Below are 8,368 nucleotides of genomic sequence, written 5' to 3' on the forward strand. Positions count from 1 at the left end.
GTTTCGTCTTCTGTTACGGTTTTTATTTGTACGTCAATGTCATATTTAATTGATGTACAATTCTTCAGAAAGAATATTCACATCTCACATCATGTAATTCCGTTGGTTAACACGATTTAATTTATGTGTTTAGTCTATCAAATATAGAGATAAGAGCAAGAGCTCTTATATACTCAAAGGGAGAGAAGGAATTAAATGGAATGTTTTCCCAGAATATAGTAAAAAGTTGACCCTTTATGTCAGAGTGGCTTTATCAAATCAAAACTCTGAATCCTCTGATTTACTCATAGTTTGATCTCTACTCTGGCATAAATGCTCCATCAAATTAATGACGTTGACTAACTTATGGTTCCTGGCAGGCAGCTTTATGTTGCGCATCTGAACCGAGTGTTTTTCGTTGTTAGAATTACTGTTATGCTTTACATGATCATTACGGCAGCACCCTTGCTATTTCTTGTGACTGTTCCAGTCACACTGCTTATTTTCGGTGATTGTATTGGCAGTACTGTACTTTTGATTGTTCCAGTGGCACTGTACCTCTTTTGGCGACTGTTCTGCACTCTGGTGATACCACACCTCAGTTCCAGGACTCTCCAACAGTGTTATGTCTCTGTTGTCCATCCATTCTTCTGGCCATTTTCTCAGCAACTTGGTCGACGAGCTGCAACTTATGGATTTTTCTAGCTTCCATGATTATCTGATTTTCCATATTTTAGAAGTAAATTGTAGTTAGTTTGCAGGGATGAATGGAGAAGGAAATCGTCATTGGTTCTACCTCCTATTTCTCCTGAAGAATAGATCTTTTTTCCGAAGGATCAGAAAAAATGGACATTGATTTTGAAGGAAAGTATCAAGAGATTAGAATGTTAAAATTTTAAGTTAGATATCGTCCCATGTTTGGCAAGTATTGAACTTGTATAGTGTATTTATATTTGACATCAATAAATAGGTATGCCTTGTATTGATCAAATTATCAAGTCGTCAATGCTATGTATATCTTAATTTTTCATAGCTACGTTAGCTGATGACAGTGTACCAACAGATAGTTTATGTTCAAGCATGTATTATATTCTCTGTTGAATGCAAATACGCTCTTTCGCACACTGTCACAACATATTTCACTGGAGAATGATTTGCTTTGTAAACTTGAATCAAGCGTCATACTCTACAGGTTGTCAGGGTGTTTCAAAAAAGGAATTAATTAAGGACGCAAGTGTGTGATCAGCCCATGTAACGATATCTGGGGTGAACTTTTCTAGGAGAGAGTTTGGTACTAATATTGAGAAAATAATGCTGCCTCTCATTAACGTTGTTAACAACTGATCAGTTCCCATCTTTCTTGGGCACTATGGTTCCTAAATCCTATGACTTGTGGGAGACTGGGAGTCATAGGATTCGCTTGTTTTTGCTGATTTCGTTTCATCTATTTCATGCTACATCTGAACTAGCTTTCATTCTAAAAGTTTATCACAACAGCTAAAAACTAGTTACATGTATCGATCTATAAAGGGTGGGATTGGCGACCTGAAAATAAGGTAACAGTACCCGCTAGAGCAAATTAAATACACGGGAAAAAAAATTACACTTTGTGTATTAAGTGTTAAATTCTTGATGAATAGAAATTACATGGGAAGCGTGTCTGCTAGGACCCCTCCAGTCTACATTGTACAAGTATGGGTATATACTATGCAGGTAACGGTACGTGTATGACGACTCATTGGCAATGTGATTGATGTGTTATCTACAAATACCAATCCGGTGATCAGCTTCAAATTAATGTAAACTAACGAGAACTTACAACTCTTCAGCACTGACAAATTTCTACATTGATATTTTGTTTCACAAAGGAAAAAAGAAGAACAAGAAATCGTAAGTGTCAACATATCATGACGGCAAAAATATAATCAATTCTACAGAAGACATGCAGACTCCTTTCACCAATTATTTGTAGAACCGATGATGGCCAACAATTCTTTTTCGGCTTGAAGACCATCATCAAAATCAACTGTACGTTTCATGCTTGCAATAGCTATACGAGCCGCTTCTCTATCTTTTTGCCGCTGCGACTTGGCTTTCTCTTCTTGCAGCTGTTTGTCCCACAGCTTAGCTTTCTTCTTCATCTCTTCTCCATCGAACGCTTCACCAAGAATTAGTTGTTGGGATTTGATGATCACGTTAGCATACCGTTTCTTTAACATTGCAGCCCGAAGGACTTTGTTATCTTTTTCCAACTCCTTATTAACATCAATAAGAATATGATGATCATTATCTGTCGAAATCTTCCTCTTCTTGCCGCATGCCACGTTCTTAGTTCCAAGAAGTACTTTTGGCTGAGAATTAAGAAGCAGTGCCACAATATCATGATGATCATTCGTTGAGATTTTCCTCTTCCTGCCACATGCCATCTTCTCAGTGCCAACTAATTTTGGCCGAGAATTAAAAATCATAGCCATAACGTAATTAAAACGAGATCAGAATGTAACAATAATGAACAAGAAGTAGTAACCCTAAGCTCTACTGCTAATGAAAGAAAGCGATCGATATATTTAGAGTAGTAAAGAGAGTACTTAAGCGCACTATTATATAGTACCGTTAACATAGACACGGCAACCTTTTCCGATTTTGTGTAGGACAAGGTACAATATACGAAAGTTTCCTAAAACTTTTATTTTTCATCGAGTTTCCTAAAACTTTTTTTTTTCCACCGTGTTTACTAAAACTAACAAAATTGCCGACTAACTAGTTACTCAACCAAATATGGAAACTTTCGAAACTTAATTAATTACTCATAGCTAAAAATCATTTCACCATATTTTATTTTTTCACCTATGATCATGTTATTGCAAATTCAAAGTACAGATAAATTCCTTTTATGAATGTTAGTGTAATGTTATTTTTATGATTATTCATTTAATATTAATAAATATATGTTAAGTTCACTCTCTCTTTCTTTCTCTATTAATTGGGCGTGTAGATCTTGCTTTCCACTAACGATCGAGATATTTTTAAATTGTAATTTAAATTATTTAAAACATAATAAGTAGAGAATCTTTAAGTATTTATTAAAAACCTACATCTTTTAATTTGTTTTTGTATTATGTACATTAATTAAATATATATTTTAAAATCTCTAACTTCTTTATATTCTCAATTGTGTAAATATATTTTGAGTTCTCGTCACTATTAATAAATTACTTATATGAGAAAATTGTTTTTATTCTTATTTATTTATCTGCTTGTCCATTCATTACATATGTTTGATTACTAAATTTCACTTTTTTTACTTCATAAATAAAATTCAATTTGTTCTCTATATATAGGTAGGTCCATAACATATACTATTAAAAAAAATTATTTTTGGTTAAAGCATAATCAATAAAATACAATTCTGTATCACTAATAGATCTGGTTTATGAAATAAAGCTATTTACATTAAGAAATTTAAATTATCTTACGCTAATAAAACGTTGCACTACAATTTTCAAATTGTCACGTCACTCCATGACAATCTATGCATTGTTATTCACAATTCAAGTGGAGAGGGTTCAAATTTCATTAGTTGCGTAGTATCTTCTTCCCCTTTACCCACCCCTCCCCTGATGTAATAAATATATAAAGAGTACAAAAAGAAAGTATCACAAGTTCGGAAGGCTATTGTTGCCCAATTGGATAGTCTCAAAGTTAAAAGCACGTGACATCTAATTTCTTAATTAGCTAAGAATGCAATTTTACATAAAATCCAGTTGTAGTTCTACACCACGTACAAGATGGTACACCATATGATTATTAAAATAAGAGAGAACACAATAGCACTTGCTTTAGACCTCTAGGCCTTTTTTTTTTTTTTTGAATCTAACCTGCCATTCAGTATTGCAAGTGAATAGTGAATGTCTTCTTACGACAACATGAACTATTAGCTACATACCATCTTGGTGTCAACCCATCTTATTCTCATCTTAAAAAAAAGCTTCGATTGTTTATGCTATATGTATGTCCCCTTAATAATCATTTATTCAAAAGGACAAGCCTAAAATACATGAGCCACAGCATGCCTGAGTAGTAACACATGCAACCACACAGGGGCGGACCCATGTGTATTCGAGGGGTGTCACCCGACACGGCTTGATCTGAATTTTTTTTTTTAATTTATATATTACTATTCAAATAAAAATATTTAAATAAATACAAAAGAGATGCCATTGTTTAGCACTACAGTGTTGGTGGCTCACTGGTTGGGCACTTTAACATTAGCCTTGAGGTCTTAAGTGTTTTTTTAGGCTTATTCTTTTCTAATTCCAAATCCAAAAACAAAGAAACCTCAGAGATTTTATCCAACTGGGCAAACATCATTTATTGGCAATATGACATTTATCTATTAACTTTAATGTTTTACCTAAGCAGTACTCCCTCCTATTAAAAAAGAGTGTAGCCATTTGCACTTTAAAAAAAAACTAATTCCAATGCAAAAAGAAATGATTTGACTAAATTACTTCTAATTAAATAGGTATAGGATTTGGTCACTTAAAATTTAATAAGGATAAATCTTAAAAAATAAGATTAATTCTTTCTTGATTTGGTAAGTGAACACTCTTTTTTAATCGAAGGGAGTAATATCTAAACCGAGCTAGAGCCTGCAACTCTAAAAGCAATTGTTGGTGTTTTGTGTTGCTCTTTCAAATGTAAGTTCTTTTAATATATTTTTTTTCATTTTTTTCTTTCAAGTTGGAATTTCTTGAAAACATTCATCGTTTTCTTTTGGTGGATTTTATAATTAATTTATAATTAGCTTGAATTTACTTTTTTTTTTTTTTAAATATGACGTCACTATAATTATTTATTTATATTTCACTTCTTTAAATGTCGACACTGCTAATAAAAAATCCTGCGTACGCACTGCAACCACATTGTTGGGAAAGGGTAGTCATTTCCTTGACGTTTACTTATGTGAGTCTCAGCGTTTTGATTGCTTTGATTATCAATTGGGGTTTTTTTTTTTTGGGCCTGCACGGGGCGTCAAGAGGAACTAAGGACTTGTTCTTGGATGAGAATGAGGATGCTGAAGGTGGCCTAGTTATAGGCAGTGTATTTTATGTCCCAGAGCTTGAATTTTGATTTTATTGCAGCTTCAAATAACAACAACAACATTATGTGTAATCCTACAAGGTGTGGTCTGGGGAATTATTGCAGCTTTAAATGATACGGGAAATTTGAAAGAAGAGAATTTTTATTTGAATAAGGTCTTTTACAACAAAATTAATCCAAGTTAGTTTTGAAAATCTTTAATGTAAGATTTGAAGCAATGACTAAACAATACGACTAAGCGAAACAGTAATAAATAATTAAAATAGCCGAAAAAGGAGATATAGAAAAGCTCATTTGATCTCCGAATTGTTAGATATAATATGTATGTAGAAAAGGAATGCTCCAAGTTGTCAAAGTGAGTGCACGTAAATAGTAAGCTAATCGCGATGAACGTATAATCACTCAAAGTGTATTCCCCAGAGTTTCGACGGATTTACAAACAAGAGATTGAGGGTGTACATATAGATTTGACCTAGTTAACTAACTACCCTAACCCCTGGGCGGGTCATAGCCGTTGTTGGCGTGAAGGTCGCAAATTCTGGAAATGGGATAAGTCACGATCCATCGAATATCGGAATGCATGGCTATCTCCAACTACCGATCTCCGGGCGTGTGAGCTGACTGTCTAATTTTTTGTATGCGGCTTGTGTCTGGAATAAGATTCGAGCAACCAAGAACTGATTCGCACACCGTTCTGACTTTCGGACACGAAAAATGGGATAAGTCATAATTCCCTGAAAATCAGGATGCGCGGCTATCTCCAACTGTCAATCTCCGGGTGTGTGAACCGACTATCCGATTTTCTGTACGTGGCATGTTTTCGGAATGAGATCCGAGACTAGAGCAACTAAGAATAATTCGCACACCATTCTGACTTTCTAAAGCACTCTCCGAATCATATGTTCATACTGATCTGATCCACTGTCGTCACGTGCTCAATCTAATTGCTCGTCGATTTTGACCAATACAACTATGCTTCTGCAAATATAGGTTTTAAACCTTAGGCTCCATTGTTCGAAGCCAAAGTTACTGGAATATCACGACTTTATCATGGTCATTAGACATTACATAAGCATTTAAATTTATTATAAATATCTTCAACTCCTACGTTCTTCATCATTAATAGAAAATTTATAACCTACCACGGATGGAAAACAACAAAGGCAGGTAAAGCTGACTTACATTGCGTTAAAAGTTTGTATTTATAATGGCTGAACTGTTCTACTACTTTTAAATTTTAAGTTCAACTAATAATTGATCGATAAAAGAATTTTTACAGTATTAAATCATCTTCACCTGTTATAGCAAGTGACTGGATTTATTTTTAAGATAATAAAAATAATGTACAACTTTAATTCCTTTCATCGAATTGTATAGATGTCACCAGATTTGTGCAATTCACTGCCTAGTTAAGTCTGATATATGTGTACATTAGGGTGGCAAATGGGTCATTTGGATTAAAGTTGGGTGGGTCGAGATGGAATGAACCTATAGATGTGCTAAAGTCCTCAACCCCCGCCGAAAACATGTTTGTCTTAAGATGAGTTAGTAAGATGAAATTAAATGAAAGATCATAACCACTCGCCCAACTTAACCCACCTTTTTAACATTTTGAAAAACTAAAAATATCGATATTCTTTGATTACAAATATTCTCTCGTTCATGCATTTCTAAATAAACGGTGCTTTGAAAATTAATTTTGAATACTTTTTGGATATAAAAATCTCAAACGTATGCTTTTGCTCAAAATAATAAAGATATTATAAGTTATTCCAGTACATAAATTATATTCGAAATTATTTCAAAAAGTAAATCAAAAGAAAAATAAATGTTAATTAACATAATGAATAGTGATTTTGTCTGATTCCTCTCTTTTACTCCTTTGCCTTATGTATATATTTTTATGGTTGTCTTGTACAAAACTAGGAGCGACAAACGTGTGTTGGATATAGGTGGGTCGAAAATACATTAAACAGAAATGGAAAGCATAGACCCTCAGAAAAAAAAATTAAAAACTTAAAAATAAAAAAATTACTAATAAAAAATTTAAAATAAGGAAATAAAAAATAAAAATATTTTTTCTAAAATAATCAAAAATAAACATCTTAAAAAATAAAAATAATTACAAAAATAAATTTAAATAATAATTAAAAAAGAAGTTAATCATGTTTTGTAGCTTTTATACTAATGAATGGATGACAATTGATAGGTCAGTTTGGGCTCATTTAATGGGCTAGTTTGGGCTGATTATTTGTGATGGGTCAACTTAAGCTAGTCCAAATCAGCTATTCTTCAAAATCACTTTAGTCCAAACCCATTAAATTTGGGCATATTGAGTTTTGTCATGCACCTAATTTTTTCTATAGCTTTCAAATGAGTTTACTACAAGTTTTGCCACCCCTAATTTTCTATAGCTTTTAATTGGTGGGCAAAAAACATATATGTACATGATAAGAGGGTATATTTAAAGAACATGACGATATTTTTATTAACAAAATATATCAATAGACTATGTTACAAAATCTATATGAATTAGGTAAATTAGAAAAAAAAGTAATTTAAATGTGTTTTTCAATGATACACATTAAATAAAGTAAGGAAATTGTTTTACTTATTTTATCCACGTTTCTCTCTCCATTCAAAATTTAGAGATATGTTCTAGTGCTTTCGATTTTCTCCAACTTTTGCTTCCTTATTTCATCTCACTTTTCTCTCACCATTCAAAATTAAGAGATATTGTTACCTAATTTTCTCCAACTTTCACTCAAAAAGTCCATTATAATCGGTAATTTTTATAAAAAGTTCATACACCAAAAAACATATATGTATAATTTTCGTATGCAATATGAATTCGATATAGATTCTTATAATTTTTGTATATGAAATATGTATAAAAATGGTATGTGTATTTTGATTATTATAAAGTACATATAAATTCTATAAAATCTAATTAAAGTATGTATAAATTTTTAGAAATTTTTTTAGAAAATATGTATAATAAACTTGTAATTGATACAAACGTATTCCATAACAAATTTACTCATACAGTGGAAAAAATAAATATATATATTAATTGTTGTATTCAATATGTATAAATTTTTATAATTTCTAAGTATAAAATATGTATAAAAGTTGTTTGTATATTGTGATTATGATAAAGTACATATAAATTGTATAATTTTTGATCAAAGTATGTATAGATTATGAGAAAGTATATATGTTTTCAACATTTTTTAAAATCTATTTTCTCCCCTACTTCCTCTTTATATAATTTATCTCAGAGTTT

General features: G+C 31.9%; 1 protein-coding gene across 1 annotated transcript in view; it reads left to right on the forward strand.

The window, feature by feature from the left end:
- LOC132063642 (PRA1 family protein F2-like) overlaps positions 1-5,225 on the forward strand; it is an 8,166-nt gene extending 2,941 nt beyond the window's left edge. The window contains exon 2 of the mRNA XM_059456295.1: positions 5,188-5,225. The gene's annotated coding sequence lies outside the window, so the exon portion shown is untranslated. The remainder of the gene's footprint in view (positions 1-5,187) is intronic.
- Positions 5,226-8,368: the final 3,143 nt, after the last annotated feature.

This window comes from Lycium ferocissimum, chromosome 7 (assembly GCF_029784015.1).
Source record: "Lycium ferocissimum isolate CSIRO_LF1 chromosome 7, AGI_CSIRO_Lferr_CH_V1, whole genome shotgun sequence".
NCBI lineage: Eukaryota > Viridiplantae > Streptophyta > Magnoliopsida > Solanales > Solanaceae > Lycium > Lycium ferocissimum.